Source organism: Panthera onca, chromosome A3 (assembly GCF_046562875.1).
Source record: "Panthera onca isolate mPanOnc1 chromosome A3, mPanOnc1 haplotype 2, whole genome shotgun sequence".
Classification (NCBI taxonomy): Eukaryota; Metazoa; Chordata; class Mammalia; order Carnivora; family Felidae; genus Panthera; species Panthera onca.
This window is the reverse complement of record NC_138341.1, coordinates 45786821-45811738: the sequence shown is the minus strand read 5'-3', so window position 1 is coordinate 45811738 and position 24918 is coordinate 45786821. Positions and strand designations below refer to the sequence as shown.

General features: G+C 42.6%; 1 long non-coding RNA gene across 1 annotated transcript; it reads right to left on the bottom strand.

Moving 5' to 3' along the window:
- Nucleotides 1-743: 743 nt before the first annotated feature.
- On the bottom strand, nucleotides 744-7201 carry LOC132687714 (uncharacterized). The gene is made up of 3 exons (XR_009614237.2): nucleotides 7081-7201; nucleotides 5703-5870; nucleotides 744-916 (listed from the first exon to the last, which is right to left on the bottom strand). It is a non-coding gene; the product is annotated as an uncharacterized LOC132687714 (long non-coding RNA).
- Nucleotides 7202-24918: the final 17717 nt, after the last annotated feature.

The window sequence follows — 24918 nt, the reverse complement described above, 5'->3', positions numbered from 1 at the left end:
ATTAAAATGCTGTATTTGGCTCTCTTTTTGGTCCATCTCAAAGGAACAAGAAGAAAAAGGCATTTCTAGCCAATGAGGCTTTTAAAAATGTTGATGTCCAGTCTCAGATCACCCCATTATAAACCTGATGGGGCAAGAAGCAAACTTACCCACCTACCACTCTTCCCTTGGTGTCCCCTTCCTCTCTCTTTCAAGAGACAGTGTTGTCCAAAGTATGGAAACATTAAAAAAAGAGAAGAAAAGAAATGAAGGAAAGAGGCAGATTGATAGATGCTCCTGACATGGACGAAGAAAGGCCAGTGGGACTGAGATCCTACTTCCCACATGGCAGAGCCTCCTCTGAGTGCCCCAGCAAGATGGGGACACTCACAGTGGATGGTCAAACTGCCGGCTGGACTCATTTTGCATATACAGCTTTTACCCACATTGATCTCCTTATGTTTTCCAGCCTCTTATTTACCAGACTAGGCTGTTCTCTAGTTTGGAGAGGCAGTGTAATAGAAGGGACATAACCCAGCCTTTGGAGAGTCACACACAGGGTAGGCACCCCCTTCTGCCATCTTACTATCTCTGCATTCCTGGGGAAGTCACTTAGCCCTTTTATGAAAATGGGACTCATAGTCCCCACCTTGTTCAGTTATTAAAAGCACAAAAAGAATGTAATTATATATCCTATCTGTGGAACACTTGTGTGCCAAGGACTATGCCAAACACCTCGCACAAAATAACTGATGCTCGCAACAACCTCTTTATTACCATCATCCCCATATTTCAGATAAGGAATTGAAACAGAAGACAGACTCAGTAATTTCCCCAAGGTTAAAACGCTGAGAAACAGTAGGGCCTCCCACCAAAGCAGATCTGTCTCCAGAGGTGTAGGTCATTTCATGACATGGACTCCTTGCCTGGGTACTGGCTGGAAAACAGCAAATGAGAAATACATCATAAACATTATGTTAGCTAAGCACATAGACCAAGTCTTATATATCTGACTTCCCAGCCCCCTTGACATTGTATTCTGCACATAGCAGGCTTTACAGCTTTATGGATTATGTGTGGCTTGCTTGCTTGCTTTAATTGCCATTCTAATAAATACAAACACATGTACATATGCCCTTAACCCAAGAGTTTCCTAGGGTTGCTATCACAAAGCACCACAAACTGGGTAGCTTAAAACAGTAGAAATTTATCATCTTACAGTTCTAGAGGCTCAGAGTCTAAAATCAAGGTGTTAGCAGAACCATGCTGTCTCTGCAACTTAGTGGTTTGTGGACAACCTGTGGCATTCCTTGGCTTACAGATGCATCATTCCAATCCTCCGTTTTCACGTAGCATTCTTCCCATGTCTCTTTTCTCATGGCTGTTTTCTTATAGGACACCATTCATATTGCTTAGGGGCCCACACTATTTCAGTATGACCTCATCTTAACTAATCACATCTGCAATGACCCTATTTTCAAATAAGTTCACGTTCTAGGGTAGTGGGGGTTAGAACTTTAACTTACCTTCTTTGGGGGATATAATTCAACTCATAACAAGAGCCATCTCTCCTTATCCATACCTGGATGATCTCAACTGAGCAAATGAGCCCTGAGAATCCAGGATCAGATAGACCTACATTCAAATGAGGCATGTATCTTTGGGAAAGTTATTTAATTGACTGAGGCCTAGTTTTCTTATCCAGAAAGTGAGGGTATTTACAGCACCTATCACAGAGTGGTTGTGATCTTTAAATGAAATAAGACAGAATTCTGAGCACTGTTTCTGGCACATGAAAATCCTTCAGTCCGACTAGTACTATTGGGTGCATTCTGCCTGGAGTCTCTAGTGGGAAGCACCGCCGTGCAGATGGCTCTCTAGCCTTGCATTGACTGATACTCAGAGCCGTTAGTTAGGCAGTCACAAGCCCAGCCCTTCCTCCAGCCTTCTCTGCTGTCTTTTGAAAACCAGCAAATGGCATCTGCTTGCCCATAACACAGAGTCAGAATACTCTCTCTGATCTAAAAGTTAGAAACTTCACTAGCTTGGCATTATCCTTGGAAATCTAGCGGCCCAGACTAAGTTGACTTTGCCTCTCATCATTGTCAGATTTGGCTTCTGATCACCCCACCATGTGGCACAGGAACTGGCTGCAGCTAAAGGAATCACTGAAGCAATTGCAAAGCAAGGGAAAAAAAACAGTGGCTTCAGATATGCTGCTGTAGAAGCCAGTAGAGCAAAATTAACCCACCTCTTTAATCACAATTTTGCATCCCAGAATCTTCAGCTGACAGAAATGATAATCATTTGGTTCATTGATTCTGGGATTAATCACTGAAGTTAATCCTGGCATGTATTGATTCCATTTCTGCTGGCTGTAACTAAAGTGTTCAAATTACTTACTCCAACTCTGACAGCAATGGGTTCCCAAAACAAAGGAAGTCAAAGATGAGCTATTACACCTGACAGTTCTGCACAGCACCTAGTGACAGCGTTGAGTACCCATCTCTCAGCAAGAGGAGCCCCTAATAGGGTAGGATCAAGTACCTGTTCTTGCTATTATACACTGGTGTTTTATAAAGTTGATCCATCAGTGTCTAGAAGAATTGGAAGTAGTTTTACCTCAAAGATTCTAAACTCAAAATTTGGCTGCAAAGACAAGCAAATCGTGTAGGCAACACAGTAAAACAGGTCCATTTCACCAACTTGACTTCTATCAGAAAACACCAGCATCTGTTATGCTGAGGTCCTCCAGAGTTTCACAGTACTGACCATTAGCCAACAGAAACTTCATTGCAAAAGTAACATTTGCAAAAGGACAACACAGTGTACTCATCCCTTCCTTAACCTGTCAACGTGAACTGCTGGTCTTATAGAAGCAATGGACTATCTTTTACTAAGCACTCTTGTACGGCCTCTTAAAAGAGAAAAAAGGAAACTTCCAGCCTGGTGTTACGGCTGACTAGTGGTTCCAAGTAACCCTCTCACTGCAACACAACTAAAGCCTAGAAGAGATACAATATTAATGGCATGGCTGATTTCACAAAAGGTAGGGAAAATCTCAAAACATGATAATATATAGGGGAGAGAGTAATAAGAATAGTGAGGTGGAAGGGGAAGCTGGGTGGCTCAGTTGGTAAAGCCTCCAACTTCAGCTCAGGTCATGATTTCACGGTTCGTGGGTTCAAGCCTCGTGCCGGGCTCTGTGCTGACAGCTCAGCACAGATGCTGTGTCTCCCCCTCTCTCTGTCCCTCCCCCACTTGCACTCTGTCTCTCTCTGTCTCAAAAATAAATAAACATTAAAAAAAAGTTTAAAAAAAAAAGACCTGGGGTATGAGTGGACAGGTCTTTGGTATGAGGGTCTGTCCTATGTGTCACAGGATGTTTTAGCAGCATCTCTGCCCTCTATCCATCAGAGGCAAGTGGCACACATTCCACTCCATTTTAACACGGAAAATGTTTCCAGTCATTACCAAATATCCTCTGAGGGGTAAAGTCACATCCAGTTGAGAACCACTAATTTAACTGTGTACTTTTTTAAATCTTATTTTGAGAGGGGGTTGGGGAGAACAAATGGGGGAGGGGCAGAGAGAGAGAGAGAGGGAGGGAGAGAATCCTAAGCAGGCTCCATGCAGAGCCTGACATGAGGCTCGATCCCACAACCGTGAGATTATAACCTGAGTCAAAATCAGGAGTCAGATGTTCAACTGACTGAGCCACTCAGGCACCCCTAACTTTATACTTTTTAAAGCTAAGCATATATGGTAAAATTTCAAGGATCGCCAAAAATAGAAATACATTATATAAATTCCAAAGACATTGAGAGAAAACAAGCAAATATTTTTAAAAGCCCAAAATAAGGCAAAACACATAAAACTGGGACAAGTACGCATCATAAAAAATAATGACAGTAAACCAATCTGAATATGTCTATCATAATATAGAGTTCCACTTCACAAAGGCAGCACGAGGAGCTGTTGTCTCCAGCAAAGCAACCATAACTGGCAAAACTTATTTAAAAACAAACAAACATTTAAAGTCTCTGGAAAGTGTCTTTTTTTTAAGTTTATTTATTTTGAGAGAGAAAGAAAGAGAGCACAAGCAAGAGAGGGGCAGAGAGAGAGAATCCCAAGCAGGCTCCATGCTGTTAGCACAGAGCCAGACATGGGGCTCAAACTCATAAACCGTGAGATAATGACCTGAGCTGAAATCCAGAGTCAGATGCTTAACCGACTGAGACACCTAGGCACTCCTGTGGAAAGTGTCTTAAAAACATACAGCAAATAAGAAATATTTATTAAATAAAATCTCTATCATGGTGAAAACAGTGTGAACCACTTGAGCCCTCCCCCTCACTTCCCGAATCAGCATGGTGGAATCATAAAGTATCAGAGAGCTTGTTAAATAACACCTTAGGGATGCAATCAGCCAACTCCAAAATGTTAGGAATTGCAGGACAAATGGCAGTATTTCTTTAATGTGTAAATGGCAAGTGACAAAGAGGAAGGCAACATCCTGATTTCCCTGCCCCACCCATGCTGTTTCAGGGAATTTGATGTCATTGTCAACTGCCAGAATAGAGCCCTCAGCTTTGGTGTAGCCAGTCTACTAATCCGTCCCTTTGGTTTCTGTGCATGGTTCACAGGTGATCATGTGATCCAAGGATTCTAAACAAGAACCCAAAATAAAGAACCAAAATAAACTTTGGGACTTCTACTGGGAAATACAAGTCAAGAGTACACTTTGTTCACTTGGACATTTCAGTATTCATTTGTGCATTGCAGTATGCACATGTAAGATAGGGAATTGCTGCAAAATTTGGACCATGGCAAAACAATCTAAGGAATAAGCTAAGCATAGAGAAATGGTCGATCTGAACCTGCAAATAAATTTTCCCATAACCCTATAACACAATTCTTTTCAGTTAACGTTAGCTAATACATCCCCTTTATTTCACAAGCCAGTTTGACTTGAAAGGTCCTATACCTTGCAGAAATCTTGCTACTGGCATTTGAATGTAGTCAGAGGGACTATGTCATAAACCACTAGGTCATATACCACCTTTCCAAGGAATAGGCCACTTATCAGATGCTAGTTTTCCTCACTGATTAACTCACTGGTTCAGTGAATGACTGTGAATGACTGTCATTCAAAGCCATGAAAAACAGTGAAATAATCAGATATTAGATTCATTGTTGTGTTTTTAATTAACACATGTATTTGATAATTTTTAAGCTTTTGGTCCTCCTTATGATTATGCTTTACATCTCCTTTTCTGGAAATTTTTCATTCCCATTTTTAGATCAGTCCAACTGTTTAGGTCAGTCAATGGGTATTGCTTTTCTGCTTTGATGAAGTTAAGCAATATCCAAAGTACTGTCAGTTCCAAGACAAACATAGCTGGGCTCTTCCCTAAGGGAATTTGTGGCCTAAAAGAGGACACAGACACTATACTAAAAAATGCTCAGACTGTATCCTAATGTTCATGAAAGTTGCACATAGAGGAGAGGAGGAGAGGAGGAGGTGGGGATCCTGACAAGTGCCCATCACCCCAGCCTAATAGTTTATGTCATTTTCCCACAAATTGACCATCAGCTGATTCCAACAAAAAGCACTACATTAAAAATATGATATATATTACACGGCATGTTTTTCATTTGAATCAGAGCAACCTCTATTACTCTTATTAGTTACAATGTAATTAGGCAAAACAAAATTTTACCTTAGAAGTGCAGGAAAAAGGAGAGGCAACAGCATATAGACATGCATCAATTCCCAGGTTTCCTCTGTTATCAACAGTGTCACCGACCATTTGGACCAAATGTTTATGCTCTGCCCTACCCTCTGCTGTATTTTCAGTTTCTGAGTCTTCATTTTGGGTCCTGTCCCCCTGAGGTCAAAAGACGTGTAGTTCTTACACTTTCATTCAGTCTAGTAATAATAATACTAAGCTTCACCCTACCTTCCCAAAAAGAAGGGCCCAACTCTGATGTCTATCTCAATTCCTCTTTGTCCGTTCTTGAAATATCTCAACCATGATATAATAATTTTGTAGAAGTCGAACAATTGATTAATTGGTAATATTTTCTAATAATTCAATTTTAGTGGATAATTTATAATCTATCCTTTCTAAATGTCACCTCCCTAATATAAGTTAATATTTTTTTAAACATTTGAAAGCTACAGTAGAATATTAGTTTTACTTCTCAACACTACACACACACACACACACACACACACACACACACACACGAAACATTTACTCTGTTACTCTGATATTTGCTGTCCTTTTTGATGTTTTTAAATTCTGGTTGCAAACCACCACATGATTTCTCCACCAAAAATGTTTTCATGTAACAGCTCAAATGAATCTAATAAGCTACAGAACTGCAGAAATATTTTCTAAGATTTTAGTTTCCAGTTTCAACTTGGTTATTCCTCTTCTCTAATTCTGCTGTCAACAAGTGGGTATGTGGGGAATTTATCAAATAACATCTGGAAGTCTAGCAAATAAAGAGATGGTGTTGTACTACTGAATCCTGTCTACAGTGAAATATTTGGATATACTCTATATATGTAATAAAATTTGTTCATTCTATTAATTTCCTACAAATGTTTCTGCTGATTTCCAGTTACTCATTACTCCCAGTTGCTCACAATATTAACTCACTGTCCCTTGCTATTGAATTGTTTTAACATTGCTAGTTTTGTGCTTGCTTTTCCTCAGTGCCCACATATTACCAGTGACACCAACACGGAATCCACAGGGTGATTTTCATTTTCATAATCATTGCCTACAGTTGTAAAACATTGCTGTCATAAATTTAATTTACAAATATTTCAGAAATTCTCCAATTCACAGTGGCTGCCCTTTTTGTTTTTAATTTCATCTAACTAGATGTATATATAGTCCATAAATCTGACAAAGTACACAGAATGAAATATTCATTAGAAACCCAAGTAGTATGCCAAACTTTGTTTTTTAGCCATATGGTCCAAGATTAGCATTCTTATCTTCATGTACATTCTAATATTGTATCCAAAGAAATATACCAATCTATTTCTAAATTAAATTTAAAAATAAATAGAAATCTGTCAACCTCATTCTTGGCTCCTAGTCATGCAGAGTAAGCAGTAGTCAAGCAGACTTGCAGCTGATTGGCTAAGCAATGGGTCAGATGGCTCGTACAATCACTAAGAGTCTACCGGACTCCAACATCCTGGTCCCTGGAGGAGATCCAGAAATATGGAGTATCTGAGGGCAGGTTCAGATGGATCTCCAGCTGTATCTATATCCTTTGAAGACTTGCTCCTCTATTCCCAATAACATCATCCCAAATTTTTACCTTTTCCTTGCAGCTCCAACTTACTTCTTTTAACAACCCTCAGCAGATGATCTAGTCTTAGATTTTAACAACAGTGTTTCTAATGGCAACTGACATATATTGAAGGCCTAATATGGCTAGGGTCAATTTTAATTAACATACATGTATTAATTCACTTAACACTCCTAACAGCCCTAAGTTCCTAAGGTAGGAACTTTAGTATCTCCCTTTTAAAGGTGAGGAAACCGTCACCTTAAGGTCAACTACTCAAGATCATACAGCTACTACATGGGAAAACAAGAGATGTAAATCAGAAAATGTGACTCCAAAGGTAGAATTTTGACAGTAACACTAAAATAAATTCTCCCAGTCAAAATCTTCCTCAATCTTCCTGCTTGCATTTACATATATCTAACCTGTACCAGTAAATATATGTCACCTATAGCTGGCTGAATACAACCTTCAACTTCTGTTCTAGAATTGGCCCCCTCCAATAGCCACTTGTTCCCTTTTTCTATCCTTTCCCAACTCTTTCTTATCAGCTCCTCAATGTAAAAGGTAACACTCTCATTTGGTTAATGTGGTATATCGTATTGATTGATTCAAGTGTGTTGAACCATCCTTGCATCCCAAGCATAAATCCCACTAGGTCAACGGTGTATGATTCTTTCAATGTGCTGTAGAATTCAATCTGCTAGTATCTTATTTATGAATATTTTTTGCATCTGTATCCATCAAGGATATTGGCCTATAGTTTTCTTTTCTTTGATATCTTTGTCTGACTTTGGTATTATTGTGACACATTACAAAGAAAAATACCACATTATTACCCCAACAGATAGGGAAAAACATTTGACAAAGTTCAACATTCATTTATGATTAGAGCTCTCAACAAAATAGGAACATACTTCAACCCATATATGAAAAGCCCACACATATAATAATTGATGCAGAAAAGCTAAAAGTGTTCATTTTAAGATACAGTACAAGGCAAGGACTCTCACTGTTACCACCTCTCTTCAGCACAGTACTGGAAGTCCTAGTCAAAGCAATGAGATACGAAAAATAAATAAAAGGAATCCAGATCAAAAAAAAAAGAAGTAAAATTATCTCTGCAGATGACATTTTCATATATGCAGAAAACTCTAAGAACTCAACAACAAACCTGTTAGAACTAATAAGCAGATCTGTTAAAGTTGCAGGATACAAAACCAACACACAAAAACAATTGCATTTCTTTACACAATGAACTATCTCAAAAGAAACTTGAGAAAACAATCTTATTCACAATGCAACAACAACAAAAAGATACTTAGCAATAAACTTAACCAAAGAAGACTTGTATGCTGAGAATTATAAAACATTGAGGAAGGAATTAAGACAGATCAATGGAAGGGTATCCTGTGTTTATGGATTGGAAGATTTAATATTGTTTAAAAAGTCAATGCTACCCAAGAAGACAAGAAGCTGAAGATAGGACATGGAAGCCATCAATATAGTTAAGGCATTGGTAGAGCAAAAGGGACAAGAGGAATCTGTTAATAATCAACTCTTTGAGAAACAAAAAGGGAATAACTAGAGAGGATTATGAGAATGAAAGGAGCTACTTTATTTAAAAAAATTTTTTTAATGTTTATTTATTTTTGAGACAGAGAGAGACAGAGCATGAATGGGGGAGGGTCAGAGAGAGAGGGAGACACAGAATCTGAAACAGGCTCCAGGCTCTGAGCAGTCAGCACAGAGCCCGACGCGGGGCTCAAACTCATGGACCATGAGATCGTGACCTGAGCCGAAGTCGGACGCTTAACCGACTGAGCCACCCAGGCGTCCCAAGGAGCTACTTTTAATAGGGAGCTTCAACTATGCCTGATTCTGCTGACTGTATTGAAAAGTTAGAACAGGACAAGAACACTGGGTTCAAAAGGAAGAGATTTTTAAGCCCTTTGAAGATTGTTTTCTGTGAATTTAGGAGTAACTTTGAGGAAAATACACGTAGGCATCCATTGAGGATGGGGGATTGGACTGCTTTCTTAAAAAGCTCAGTATGAGTGGAAGAAAGATGCACATCTAAACTCAGGATTAGGTGAGGCTTAATTAAGGTGGGTCTCATTGTTTCAGCTTTATCTCTTCTTTCCCCTGCTTTACTGAGGTATACTGACGTAATGAAAATTGTGTAATTTTTTAAAAATTTTTTTAACGTTTATTATATTTATTTTTGAGAGACAGAGAGAGTGTGTGCAGGAGAGGGCAGAGAGAGAGAGAGAGGGAGACCCAGAATATGAAGCAGGCTCCAGGCTCTGAGCTGTCAGCACAGAGCCCGACATGGGGCTTGAACTCATGGACCGTGAGATCGTGACCTGAGCCGAAGTCGGCCGCTCAACTGACTGAGCCACCCAGGCACCCTGAAAATTTGTAATTTTAAGATGTATAAATGTGTAATTTTAAGATGTATAACATGATGTTTTGATTGTGAAATAATTACAGTCAAGCTAATTAACATATTCATCACCTAGCATAGTTACAACTTTTGGTTTGTGCGGTGAGAACACTTAAGGTCAACTCTCTCAGCAAGTTTCCAGTATACGATACAGTATTTATTAACTATAGTCACCATCCTGTACATGATACCTCCAGAACTTATTCAACTGCATAACTGAACCTTTGTACCTGTTGACCAACATCTCCCCATTTTTCCTACCTTCTAGACCCTGGCAACAATCTTCTACTCTTTGTTTTTATGAGTTTGACATTTTTAGATTCCACACATAAATCAGATCATTCAGTATTTGTCTTTCTGTGTCTGGCTTATTTCGCTTAACATCATATCCTCAGGGTCCATCCATGTGGTTGAAAACAGCAGAATTTCTTTCTTTATTTTTAAGATTGAATGATATGTATGTGTGTGTGTGTGTGTGTGTGTGTGTGTGTGTGTATATATAGTATTTATATATGGTATTTATATATTTATATGTATCTTCCCATTTTTTTATTCCTTCCCTCTCTTCCCACCCCCAAGTTCTAGCTCTAGTGAAATACATCCCCTTTTTTTGTATGAACTACATATTTTTCACTCTTCTGTGCTATTCCCTTTATTGGAAAATGCTCAGCTTCAGAATTTTACACTCATTGCCTTATATTCATCTTTCAATATCCAGTTCAAAGTGTCTGCATCTCTGAGGTCAAGTCATACCTCCAAGACAAATTAAGCTCTTTCCTGACACCAGCTTTTATTTGTACGTCCCTGGACTGGTTCATGCATCACATCTTATTGCAATTTGTTTATACTTCCCTCTCCCTCACTAATTTTCTAACCTCAGTTCCTAGCCTGTGAAAAACACAGAGTCTCGGTGTTTTAAAATTTAAAGCTTATTGGGCACATGGGTGGCTCAGTCGGTTAAGGGTCCGATTCAGCTCTTGATTTTGGCTCAGGTTATGATCTCCTGGTTTGTGGGATGGAGTCCTGCATCACACTGCTTGGGATTCTGTCTCTTTCTCTCTCTCCCTCTCTCTCCCCCTCCCTCTGTCCCTCACCTACTGGTGTGCATACTCTCTCAAAATAGATAAACTTTTTTTGTAAGTTAAAGGATAAATAAATGGGGTGATCTCAGTTGAAAGAATTAAAATGACAAGGGCTACGATGTTAAGCTGACATTAAAAGCATCCAAGAAAGATTACCACTTACCTGAAATTTATAGAGACAGTGAGAGAGAAAGAAAATGAGAATGAAAGACGGAGGGGGAGAAAGAGAGTGATTGAGACACTTCAGGTGATTCAGCATATCACTCAATGCCTCATTTCTGCAAAGTGAATGTTTAAGCTTCTAGATTCTGCGGTGCAGACAGTAAAAAAGGCAATTGACTAAAATTTGGAAGAGTTAGGGGTCTAGTCCACAGAGCATCACTGATGATTTTTATCTCTTTAAGAAAGTGATCTAATCCACAATTCTCAGTTTTATCTTTTGTGACATGTGGACGTTACCTCATGGTCCTGAAGGGTCCAGGAAAAAATAGTAGGGAAATAGTACTAGCTATGTTTTCACCTGCTCCTCCTGGAGCTCCTCACCTTTAAGATGCAAAGTGAATACAGAAAGGTAAAAGACTACTGGATCAGCACCAGAAACAAGGAAGTTGACCCACCTCTGCCCTCTCCCCACGCCTGAGTTCTTCCTGCAAACCATGGCTTGAGGAGAAACTTCTTTCTCAAATTGTGATGCGTATTACAGCAGTAGCATGAGCCCTGAACTGAAAACTGTCCCTTATATATTCCATGTTATTTGGCCAAAAGTTGTTCGAATGAAAGGGAATTGGTTAACGCTCACAATTTAAATGGCATTTTGATCAGAAAATAAAGTCCCCAGTGACTTGTTTTAGTCCCATCAGTGTACTGTAGTCACTGTACCCAGTGATGGTACAGTTTGGGGTGTCCGTTGGGGTTTGGGCAATGGTTTTTGCAACTCCTAAATATTTTGGCTCTTTTTCAGAATGAATGAAGTCTACTTATTTTTGTTTTTTTCTTAAATTTCTAATTCATTCTCAACCAGCATTCTGTTCTGTGTTGTAATTGTTAAAACTCTGAGCAACGTATCGGAGCAGGTCCCCGCAGTACTGGGTACTGGGGGCACTGCGCGGGGTTGGCTGAACCTCAACTTCTGATTAGCCCAGCCTCCAGCCTGTCAGGCTTGGCTGAGGGCACGTTGGGCCCCGCCCCAAAACGGATTGGCTTCAGAACCACTACTCCCCGCATGTTTTCTCTCTTTTCCTCCCAGAGTTTTTTCCTTTCTCCTTCGTAAGTCTCCATCTCTCTCACTCTGTACCACTGTTCCTATTTCTCTGTCCAGCCTTCAGTCTTTCTCTTTTTGCAAGAGTTTTTATGTGCGAATATTGGAAATGTTTCTGCACTCTTCCAAACGCCCACCAGAGGGGGCCCTGTAACCCGGCGGTCCTGTCTCCGTCTCTGCGCGCCCTAAAACGACCCTACTTTCTAGGGCTCTAAACACTCAACCGATTCTCAATTCCCTAAATTTCCGTCTCTCCCAGCCCTTAAGGGGCTAGGCTGCTGCCTCTCTAATCCTCATTCGCTATTCTCCTCCCCAGCGCCCCGCCCCACCCCCAAGACCCTCTGTTTTCGGCTTCCTGGAGGGACCCAAGTTCCCCACGCTGCTTTTCCCCTCTCTAACTTTTAACCTCCGATCCTATAGTCCCCGTCTCTGCCACTTCCTGCCCCAACTCTCCAAAGAAATGTCCTTGACAACTGTCAAAGATGCACATCGGTAGGGTCTCCTTTGTGGGGCTGAGCTCCCGTCCCGCATCGCTCCCCTTTTGGTGACTCGACCCTAAATGCCTACCTTTCCTCTCCCAGGGGAAAGGGCCTAGGACCCATCTAGGATTCACCTTGAACAGCTCTCCCTCCCGGCTTGATGTTACTCGAAACACCAAGAACAACCCTCCTCCCCCCCCCCCCCCCCGCCCCCATTGCTACCCCCGCCTCCCTGTACCAGGCCACTAGGGTCTCTTGGGTGGGCGGATCTAAGCTTCTGCACACCCGCGCCAGGGCCGCGGTTCCGAGGCCCTCCCAGGCCCTTCTGCGCGCCTCGCACTCCTGAAGACCCCCATTTCGTGGGCTCTGGTCATCACCCCTGGTCTGCCCGACATCCCCACTGATTGCCTCTAGTCTTGTAAGCCGGCCAAGGCTTCCTAGAGGACCGCCCCGTTCGCATCCTGGGCGAACCCGCCTTGTCCCCCGCCCGGTTCCACCAGCAGCAGAAACCTGGGGTAGAGACCTCCTTTTCAGGGCTGAAGGCTGGCGGGGGGGCGGGGGGAAGCGGAGCGAACCCGACGTGGGAAGGGTTCCACGTTCTGATGTCTTGCTCTCCTTTCTGACCACCGCCCCCACTGTCGCACTGTGGTTAGACCTCGGATGCCCTTTGATCCTGCCCCCAATCCCACCTCCACCCTCCACACCCCCTGTCTGCGTTGTTCTAAGAGCCTCGCTTTACCAGCTTCTCGCTCTCCTGTCTTTCTACTCAAAACCTGTCAAGGACACTCTAGCCTGCTCTTCCCTGGAGGCCCAGCCCCCGTCGTCGGCATCCGAGGGTCCCCAGTCTCTTTTCCTAGAGGGATGGGGTTGTGGTTTGCATCCCTCGTCTTCGTTTCACCGAGTGGGCTGTTATGAGTATCCCCTCATGCCCAGCTTAACAGCCTCTGGCGACCCCCAGGACACCCCCCGCTTCCCAGCGCTTCTCCGGTGCTCTTTTCCGCAGCCTGAGAGCCTCTGACCCCTAAGCCCGGGCCTCTGCACCGTTTTCATTGGGCTCTCTAGGTTCCCTCGCTGCTCTTTTACAGGCCCTAACCGTCATTGCTGTTCCCCAAATCTCGCTCGCTGACCCCGTCCAGGAGGCACCGTTTAAAACTACCTTTCACAACACCTTTAGCCCTAAGATACCGGTCTACTGAGCTGTGCCTCTACCCACAACCCATCCCAGGAGATCAGTTTTCTCACCTGTATTTAAATGGTATGACGTAACTCCTCCCTCATAAGGTGACTAGGAAGATTAAGTGGAAGTAATTTGCCTCAAGTTTACAACAGCCCCTGACACTTGATAAGTATTTAGCATGTGTTAGTCATTATTATTGTATGTTAGTGCCCCCAACCCCACAGTAACATACTTCTTCGATCTTCTACCTCCAACACTAGGGGGCGTCCGGGGGCCTACTTCCAGTTCTAACCTAAAACACCAGAGCTTTTGATGAGTGACTCCCTTAGCTTACAAAATCCTCAGTGCCCATCTGCAAGAACTTAATCCTCAAATCTCACTCCAGGGAAAATTTTGATGAAGATTTTGATGAGAAACAGGAGTACACCCCTCTGGTTCTCATTCCGAATCTGATTCTGATTCTAAGAAGGTCCTGTCCATTCATTGTCTTTGGAGCTATTTTACATCTGTGTGAAGCTTTAGATAACATAACGATGTAAATATTTGTTGTCTGTAGACATGCCAAAAAAATACTGTTGGGAACAACCCCTCAATCATTTGTAAATATAACAGTTTTGCAACCACTTGCAAAATTCATTTCAGTATTAATTACAAACAGCTTTCTTTTTTTGGTTTCTTTAAACTTCTTATAATATCTTCCTGGTTCTATCACTTAATAATTAAATAAAATATTTGACAGGTTCATTTTATGTCTGTAGTCATGATTTTACCTGTTTTCAGTATACCTTTAACAAAACCTATGAGCCCATTACTATTAATTTTCCCTTTTTATGGAACTTAAAACCGAGATTGTGATTCTCTCTGGCTGACGCTAAGAGAGACTCTCCCCAGGTACTTCTTCACAAGTCCAAACCTTCCCCTTAGCATAACTGCTTCTAAAGGACCTCTCAGTGATGTCCTCCCAGGCTGCTGCCCTGGCCACTGTGGGAAAACAAGCACCTGCAGCTTGCTCTGCTCCCCAGTCAGTCCCACAAGACTACCCCCAAACATGCATCCCAACCCAACCTTTTCCAAGGTGGCCCTGCATCCTGCATAGCTGAAAGCCTGCTCTCCTGCACAGGCTTTAGCCCCAATCCAGCCACATCCAGTTCTCAAAAGGCTGTGTGGATCTGGGCCTCCAGAAGAGGGCGCCCTAGACCCCGGCTAACAGTGGCTGACCACCAGTTCCAGGGACTCCCCTCTGTAGAAAAGGCCTGGCCTGCAGTTCTAGATTCCCGCTCTTCTCAGCTGCTGCGGCACCCAGTGCACTTCCTGCCCAGTGTCTCCTCTCTTCCGGCCACTCTCCCCACTCAACTCCCACCACCTGATTTGAAACCAGGTCTGTTTGATTGCTAATCCTATGCTCTTTTCTGCTTGAAGACATCTAAATGCTAGAGGCCCATGGAGTTTGATTAGTGGAGCCTCTCCAATAGTAAATAATGATAATAGTAATAAAAGAGCAAAGCTTAACTCTGTCGTGGAGGGTGTAAATGGATAAGATGAAACAATCCTGACTTGAATTATGCCAGCATCTGACAATTTTGTTCCTGTCTCACATCGGCTGGTAGGGTGGGCATTCCTCTTTTGATATTAAAAAAAAATGAACATAATATTTTTGACAATATAAGGAACTTATTCATATTTGAAAATATATTCTTATAAAACTGATTCTCTCTTTTATCCACCCTTCAGTCTTAAGCTACAAGTAGTAGGGAGTTGGAATAGAGGCAAATCCAACTCTCCTTCAAATAATTTAATAGGAGAAAAAAGCTGATTAAACAAATAGTTACAAGAAACAAGCACATTGACGTATTCAATTTTAGCAGATTAACCAGGTGAATTGCCTTTGCCTGCCATAGGAAGGCATTTCGTGAATGGTGGCCCAGAGCTAAATCTAAGGGGGTGCTGTGTTTTTCAAGGGCTGTTGAGGTTCAGAGTTTGGTGATTTGCTCACTTTGAGTTATTACATCTATATCCTTCATTGATTTGGGGGCTGGGGGACAGGTTGCATTAAATTGCTATGAAATGAAAGAATCACAACATCTTAAATTTGGGGGGGTTTCTAAGAAGCAGTGAGCCCATCCTCTGCAGGAGTCCCATCTCAGAATCACCTCTAGTGTCACCCAAAGTCTGTTCAAAGATGCAGGTTCAGGGAAGTCACGCTCTGGACACCAGACATAACCTCAAAGGATATGAGTGGCTAAGCTGATATTCTTGTTGGAGGCTCTGTCTCATTCTGAGCCAAAAATGGACTATAATTCTCATAGAGCCATCTCTGGTATAGCAATAAAACCATTAGTAAATGTAGAACAAAGATTTATCATTAGATTAAAAGACAATATATGTGTGTGAGAGGAAGTTAAAGCCCAAGAAGACAAGTCAGTAAAACCACCTCCTTCGTTCCTGCCGTGTCCTTCCTTTAGGTAACAATGATGTTATTACCTTAGGTTCTGTGTTCCAGGCATTGCTGAAATTCTTTCCAAAGTGGGGTGAACAAATACCACTATAATTAATCTAAATTGTAGGCTTTTGGCCTGCTGTTCTTTTCTAGATAATTAAAGAAGCAGGAGAGAAGGTGTATGAGCTTAGACTGGCATTGTAGTGAATTCAACTCACAGGAATCCCTTGGCAGTCGTGTGCAAGGTCCCCTTTCTTTTCTCGTCACTGCATCCTGTAACCAATACAAAGATTTTCCCTCTACCTCCAGCTTCTTCTTTTGAAGAAGGTAGTTCTACCAGGCCTCCTATAAGAAGAAATCACTCTTTTTCCAGATTTGAGGTACTTGAGAATCATACCTGCCAGACAGGGCCACCTTTGTGATAAGAGAAGTGAATCTGGATATGCTCCAGGAAAGGGGTCTGTAGATCAGAAATCACACATGTGTGTACATGCCCTCTCTTGCTGGCCCAGGCCTAGATGCCTTCTGAGGGAAGATGACTTCCTCTCTTGGAGAATTGTGGGACTTAGCATCCAAATACATGTGGGATATAAAATCTATTCAGCACCTGGCTGACTCGAAATTTATTCTCATCTCTGTTTACTTCTGGCTGGGCCCCTTCATCTTGTTGGAGGCTCTCCAACATTCTGACAGTCTGTCTGACAGTCAGTCTCCTCATCCTAAAATGAGGTGTTAGACTAGACCTGGAATCAGCTCAGTTTTTATGAAAAAGGCCAGATATTAATATTTAGACTCTGTGAGCCACACAGTCTCTGTTGTACCTCCTGGACTCCGCCTTGGTAGCACCAACAGCAGCCACAGACAACACATAATGGAGTGAGGGAGGCTATGTTTGCAGGCCATAGTTTATGGGGTACTGGACTAAACGGCCTCTTCGCTTGGGTCAGCCTTATATCCTAGGGTTCAGATTACATGAGGAAGAGCAGAACTTGATGGTCTCCGATTCTGAGAGCTCGGGTCTGCTTCTCTACTTCCTGCTCTGACAAGGTTGTCAGAATCTTGCCGAGACTGACAGTTGGCCACTCTCCTGCTGGGTCTCCTGCCCAACCAGACTAGGGTACACTGTTACTCACCTGATGCTACCACATGCACACCTGCTCCCATCAGGCAAGAGAAATGATAGCAGCATACTCTCTTCACCCTAGAATCGGCTCTACCCTGAACTTAGCTCCGCTTTGTTCCTGCCCTCAACCGGGGCTGCTGGGACCATTTGCTGCTGTGTGTTGGTTTCTCCATGTGGAAAGAAAGTCTGCCCTATACTCCACAACTCCAGTTGTCAAACCTGACCATTCTTCAGCACTGTGTTTATTGTATCTCCTACCCAGGACCTACCCCAGATAAGGCTTGGTTCCACATCTTAGATCCTTATTCTCCTACCACTGCCTTGCTTAGAGCACCAGACGTGGCTCATTCAAGTGTTAAGATGTATCAGTTATCAGGATAGAGGCTCAGATTTTGGTTCTAGAACTGGAAAGAGGTTTTGAAAACAGGCAAAAAAAAAAAAAAAAAAAAAAAAAAAAAGCCCACTTATTAGAATTATTGCACAAGGTCAGAATTGGACCAAGAGTCAAGCTGACAAGCCCGTAGTAAGCTGTCCCATGTTAACCTCTACATGGAGAACATCAGTGAAGCAGGGTGGCATAGAAATCTAAGCGTTAAAATTGAAATGGAAATGCCTAGGCCTTTGGACTCCTTGGCGTGGGCTTATGGTGCCCTCTTGTGTTTACTTCTGAGAAGTGTAGACTTCTGTCTGAAATCTAAAATAACTTCCATTTAAAAAAATCATTTAAACTGTCTGATTCATTCCCCAGTGAAATTGTAAAGAAGGAAAAATTTCTAAGCATACATATTAATCACACATTGATCTCAAATCTACATATTATCTCATTTTATCTTCAAAATGTTTATCTGAAGGAGGAGGCCAGACAGGTGTTGACTCCATTGGACTTAGTGGAGACAAAGAGCCTTGTCTGAGGTCACATAGCTAATCTGTAACAGAGAAGCCAGTGACATCAACCAGGGCTCCTGACTGCACCAAGTCTCATATTTTCACTGGTTATTTCTCGGGGCTTTTCAAGTTGAGCACAAACATCCCCAGTTCCCATCTCTCCTGGGGTCAGAATACCTCCAAAGCAAGCAAGAGTCAGTGGCTTCACAGATTGTGGGGTGTAAAGTAGGAAGCTGGTGTCAGAAACAAGGGTGGGCCAGGATTAATGCCAACCAGGTAGACTTCTGCATGTGCTAAGTAGCTCAGTAGCAGTGTTGTCTGTGGGCAGTGGCAAAGTGGGGCTGGCATTTGTGTTCTGTGCCACTAAGGGGCTGGGAGTCTGGAGCGGGGGCTCCACTGATGAAAGCTGAGGTACTTACAACACATGGAACCTTATCCCTAGACCCTCTGCCTATGCTCCCTCTGTTCCAGCCACTATCTGCCTCTTCGCCACAGCCATCTGTGTGTCCATACCTGTGCATCTTTTCTCATGCTGTTTGTACTGCCTAGGAGCTTTTCCTGCTCAAGCCTTCGAAATCCTACTCATTCTTCAAGGCCAAGTTCAAATGTCATCTCTTGCCTCTGGCTTTCCCTAATTTTCTCTTTTTCTGTTACCTCCTTCCCACATACCTCTCCTCCCTGAACTCATAACTGCTTGTGCACCTGTTTATAACGCATGCATTGTTCAATGGTTATTTGTCTCTCCTATACTTTGTGAGCATCACTATAAAAAAATACACCATACTGGGTAGCTTATGAACAACAAAAGTTTATCTTTCACGGTTCTGGAGACTGAAAGTCCAAGATCAGTGTGCTGGCATGGCCAGGTTCTGATGAGGGCCCTCTTCCTGGCTCACAGTTGGCACGTTCTTGCTGTGTTCTCATGTACTGGAAGGGACTCAAGATCTCTGTAGATCCTTTTTTATAAGGCACTAATCTCATCCATGAGGATTCGCCTTCATGACATCAGCACCTTCCTATAGGCCCTACCATCACTTTGGGCATTAGAAGTTCAACATATGAATTTTAAGGGGACACAAATATTTAGACCATAGCATACTCTATACTATATCTCTGCCTCTTATCATTTCCTTCTTTAAAATGAATTTGACTTCTCCAAAAACAGAGACTGGCTGTTCCCCTTTCCCTATTCTCTCCGTGGCATGGCCTAGAATAGGAAGAGGCCCATGTTAGGAACTGAAACATTATTGAAAAACTGTGCATGATCCCTAGTTTCTTCAGTTTTCCTCAGCTTTGGTATCCACATCATCGTCCTGTCCTGTGCCAAGCCTAAATTTCACATGCTCTCCAAATCCCTCCACCTTCCCTTTATTCCTTTTGGCACTGAGTTTATGCCTAATCCTTTCTCTCCTGTATCTGTCTGGTCCTCTGAGGGAGACAGCAGCCATCCATAAGGGTGGACCCTGAGGACAGGGCAGGACCAGGGAGGTACTGTCCTAAGTGGACAGGTATTGGAAGCTACTTTTTAAGGTGAGGTCTAAGGAATAACATCATGGCTGAAAAAGGAAAAACAAAGTAAATTGAAGGGCTCCTGGGTGGCTCAGTCGGTTAAGTGTCTGACTTTGATTCAGGTCATGATCTCACGGTTCATGAATTTGAGCCTCATATTGGACTCTGTGCTGACAGCTCAGAGCCTGGAGCCTGCGTTAGATTCACCCTCTCTCTCTGTTCTTCCTCAGCTTGCACTGTCTCTCTCTCTTTCTCTCAAAAATAAAGGTTAAAAAAATATTTTTTTAAGTAAATTGAGTTAGTGGCCAAATTGACACAGAGTGGAGAAGGGAGTGAGTGGAAAGTAATGGTTACAACTGGGTCTAGGGAGATAGAGCCACTTTTTTTTCTTTACTTTTTTTTTTTTTTTGGCTGTAGTCCACATGGTAAATGAGTGAACTAGCCTGAAAGTGGCCTAGAAATGTTTCTGTTCTAAATATTGCCAGCAGACTCCATGCATGACCCTGTCCCTAGGAATACTGTCTTAGAGAAAAAGAAGAGAAGGAGGGAGGGAGGAAGGAAGGGAGGAGGGAAGAAAGGGAAGGAGGGAGGGAGGGAGGAAGGAAGGAAGGAAGGAAGGAAGGAAGGAAGGACAGATTATGAAAGAAAGACAAACCTCCACCTTCTCTCCGTCATTAGAGCAGAAATTACTCCAGGTCCGAATCATTTTTTGTTTTTCAAATCATTTTGGAGTCAGGTTTCTGTGTCTACACCTTGCTGGAAGTGCAGCCAGACTGTCTTTTTTTCCAACCAGTCTTAGTGTTTCCGGCTATAATACCGGAATTTTCTCAGAGAGGGCCACTTCTCAGTCATCATTGTGGGCACTGAGCACAGCACCATACAGGCAGCTAAATTGTTCCCTAAGCCCCATCCTGACCCTGTGGCCAGGATTCCATCCATGGTCTAGGCAGAGCATGGGCCCCTGCATCCTACAGTTTCTAGGATTTTTCACTGGTCTAGTTCTCAAGGTGGTGGTAGGAAAACAGCAACCCGAGCAGCCTTCACCGCTGGGTCATGTCTCCCTGCTGCATAAGTGCACTCACATCTCCCCAAATTGGACATGGCAGGACCTCACCATGGCAGCCAACAGCCCAAATGTATGGTGTCCCCTCACTGCCATGAGTGCCCAATTTGCTCTTGTCAGTCTTCCCAGGCCTGGCATCCTCTAGCTCCTGAAACGACCAAGTCTGTGGTTGAATTAAAAAGTGAGGTCTTGCTGAGATCTAGCCAACCTCCCCTCAGCTTTTTATGCTTTTTTGTATTTCCCAATTATTTTTAATGGATATTTATGGCTCATGTAATTGAGGAGAAAGCAACCAGAGCTGCTGCAAAGACCAAGATTATTTTTAAAGAACACTCCTGGAGACAGTTCTGATTTTCTCAGAATAGACACCCAGAATTGTTGGTTACAGTTTGCTCTCTGAGCAGTTCACAGTAATGGGATCCAGAACTTAAATGACAGTCCTCTGGTGTGGCAGCTCCTGACATCCATTGCAGAGGGCACAGGAGGTCACCAGACAGCAAAAGACTAGAGCTGGAGGTCAGTCATCACTCCCACATCTTGTCAGACTAGAGAAGTCATGACGAGAACAGCAGAACTATTGATCATCTGGCTCTGTGCTTGAAGCCTGACCTTTGAAGACTGCCAAAGAGATGGAGACATTTTTTGCAATAGTAAAAACGATAAGCATGTATTGAAGCTTTATTATGAACCAGGTACTCTGCTAAAATATCTTACTGAAGATAATACTGAGCTTGTGGGGTAGGTATAATTTCCCTTTTTCTTTTAGACAAAGCCAGTATGCAGACATCAGTCTGACAGATTGCAAAGCAAATTATTTCAAACAATATGCTATATTATCTGTCTTACAACAGCATCTGTATAAGAAAGAGCTAAGCCAGCATGAATCCCAAACACACACACACACACACACACACACACACACACACACACACAGAATCACCTGCTTACTAGATCATTAAATGAATACATGATAGATAGATAGATGGCACCATCTATGTTTTGGTCTCACCAAATTCTCACCAACTACTAAAATAACCATTTCAGTTGGGCTTCAGGTTTAGAAATTGACATTAAGATATTAATCACAAAGGTGGTCCCCTTCTAGAAGAGTTTGATATTTGAGATCTGATGAAACCCAGTGGTAGGATTGCAGAACTCCTGTTGACTGTGAGGTAGGACTAAGGCTATACCCCTTTTCAAACATCAGTGCTCTGAGGGAAAGGGACAGGCAAAACTTCAGGATCCTAAAATAAATCACCAAACTGCGGATCCTTCCTCCTGGTTAATATGACCCACCCACACTGAACTTTGAACTCCTTTATCATCATCAAAGTTTTCCAATATGGAAGAGACCTCTTTCTAGAGTCAGTTTTCACAGGAAAAGCTATCAATGGATAACCAAATGAACAATTATCTCTTTGGAAGCAACAACCAAGCCCTGAATCAGATGAGCTTTGCCTTTTTCTCCCCCATTCTTTCTTTGTCCTCATTAAGGGAAGCATATTATGAAAATGTATAATTTTCCCACTTTGTTCCTCATGCTTAATTGATTTCCAGCATTAAAAAAAAAAAAAAAAGATTATTAGCCAGGAAGAGGAAACCTCAAACCTCATGAGTGTCCTCTTAATGACCATTTAATCTTAAATTGTGTTCACAAATGCTAATTATAAACATCTTTAATTGTGCATGCCACCTACCACGGTTGAGTGCAATTCAATTTCTTAGACTTTGACATAATACTCTACTACATCACCAGCCAAGGAACTGTCAGGAGTTGAGCCTTTTTGCTTTCTACTCAGGGAAGCAAAAGTGGTCATCAGTTCAAGCCTAGTAAATCAGTATCTATCAGTGAGGAGTATCTTAGGAGGTAGCAGTCCTTGCCAGGACATGGGATATGGCCACTTGCAGCAACAGCTCTATGTTAATTAATAAATCAATGGAATTAATTAATTCACTTACCATGTGCTGTGAACTAGTAGTAGTTCTGGAGACTCAGAGATGAGTTAAGATTTAGTTCCTGCCTTCAGAGGCAGTTTATATTATGGAGAGAGATACTCTCCAACTTGCTAAGGCAAACTCTGCTAAAAGCTGTGGTACTTGTTCAGGTAAGCAGTGGTGGAGAGCAGAGAATTCTTCAGGCAGATAAAAGGAGAGAGGGAGATGGAGAGAGACATTCTAGGCGGAGGGAACAGCATGGCCAGAATCTCAGTGCTATCAACTGGTTAGGGGTATTTGGGAGGGGCCTGTAGCCCTGTACAGAGGTGAAGAGGGTTCTGTCAGACAGAGTCACTGCAGAGGCAGGGTGAGATCAGAATGGAGAGGAGCAGCAGTGTTTTCAAAGGGGTCAGGACTTCATCACTCAGACAGGGAGTCCCTGAAGAGCCCTTAAGATGAGAAGTGATCTTACCTACAATTTAATGAGACCATGCTTCCATTTACAAATGCTCCAGATTGGCCTGTGGCTCAGTTTTGTAGGTAATGTTTGTCACTGAAGCCTCAAGGCTCTCATCCGTCTCTTTTTGTGTCCTTCTCTTCAGACCTGGTACCCCCTGCTCCCTTGCAGGAATCCAGCTAGAGCCCCTTTCAAAATAGGTAGGCTCTCAGGAGATCTTGGCTCATCACCTCCAAAACAGTAACAGAAAACAGCTCAGGGGGTCCTCACCTTCTCCCTTTCTGAATGCTTTCACATCCCCATTGTGGAAGAAAGCAAACCAATAAGCAAACTGTGGGCAGCAGCTGCTGTTATGTGTGAAATCAGAGTGCCTCAGGCCACCCTCCAACTTCAGGGGAGAGTCAGAAGCAAAGCCAGAAGTGCTGATGTCCTGGATCTGGGACTGACAGCCACTACCACAGTGTGGGAAGGGGGCAGATATAATGGACTTGGCACAAATGGAAGCCCAAGAGAGGAGACACAGGGACCTTAGAGGAAGAAAAGGAGCAGAGAAGAAGGCTGTGGAGCACAATAATCAATTTACTAAACACCTGTTCTGCAGTGTTCATTGACATTCTGTGAACTACAGCTCAGACGTAGAAAACCAGGTGGCTTTCTTTGTAAATTTTCTCATCTTGCTCTTGACCTTTCATTTCCAATGATAGCGGGGGGTAGAGGGGGAGGAAAGCTTACCCAAAGATTTGCGTTTATTTCTAGTTTAAAATTTATTTTCTAGGTAAAGAGGCAATCAAGTTTAATGATGTAAAAGACATTTGCTTTTAGAGAATATTCATTTTTATTATTGAAGATGAATTTTTGTAAGACTTACTCATCTCTGATAAATATTTTAAGTTATGTTAAGTATAGATAAGTGGTTGGTAAGTGGAGTATATGTGTGCTAAACATAGGAAGAGATGGAAGGAGCAAAAGACGTGTAATGGTCACAAGTCACCTGGGTACTAAATGATTGTTGTACACTAATTATGCACGAGACTTATGAGGCACTAAATATATGTGAGCACTTTATACACACGAGGCCTTAATTCAGCTGCCCATTGGAGACTCCCACTCTGGCCCCATGTGTCCTCTGCCCAAGGAACACAAGTAAGACAGATTAACCAACTGTGTGGCTAATTGGCAAACTTAGATGTTGACCAGAGGTACTTTCCCTGAGTCTTTTTGATAGAGCAAGTGTGTGTCATTGGCCAGAGCAACTTCCATCTGTGGGCCTCTTGCTTGAACTTCAACTCTGTCCCTCATAACCACACTATCAGTGAGGGAGGCTGCGGCTGACAAAGACAGGACATGAGACTTTGTAAATCCCATCTTTGTACTACCCCATGCAGGTAGTACGTTCCTTCATCTCCACCTGCAGCCTCTCCAGAGTGTGTTAACTTACCCCAATTTTTCCCTTGCTTCTTTTTCATTGTGTTTCCATTGATTTAATGAAGATTGTGAGTTGAGCATTTAGATTTGGTCTGTTCCATGACCTCTAGGATAGCCTGGTAGTGTGTGAGTCTACTGCAACATCAGACTAATTTTCTACTCACTGCAAGTCAAAGTTTAAACTAAACATGTTTCTCCTACTGTCTCCAGAAATCACTTTCTGTCCTTGATATCTAGGTGTAGGCTGCATAGGGAGGGCTGCTTGACTACATGCTGCCTTTGGATGTGCCCTGCCCACCTTGTCTGGATATTAAGTGTCCTCTCCCAGTGACTAAAGAGGTGTGGC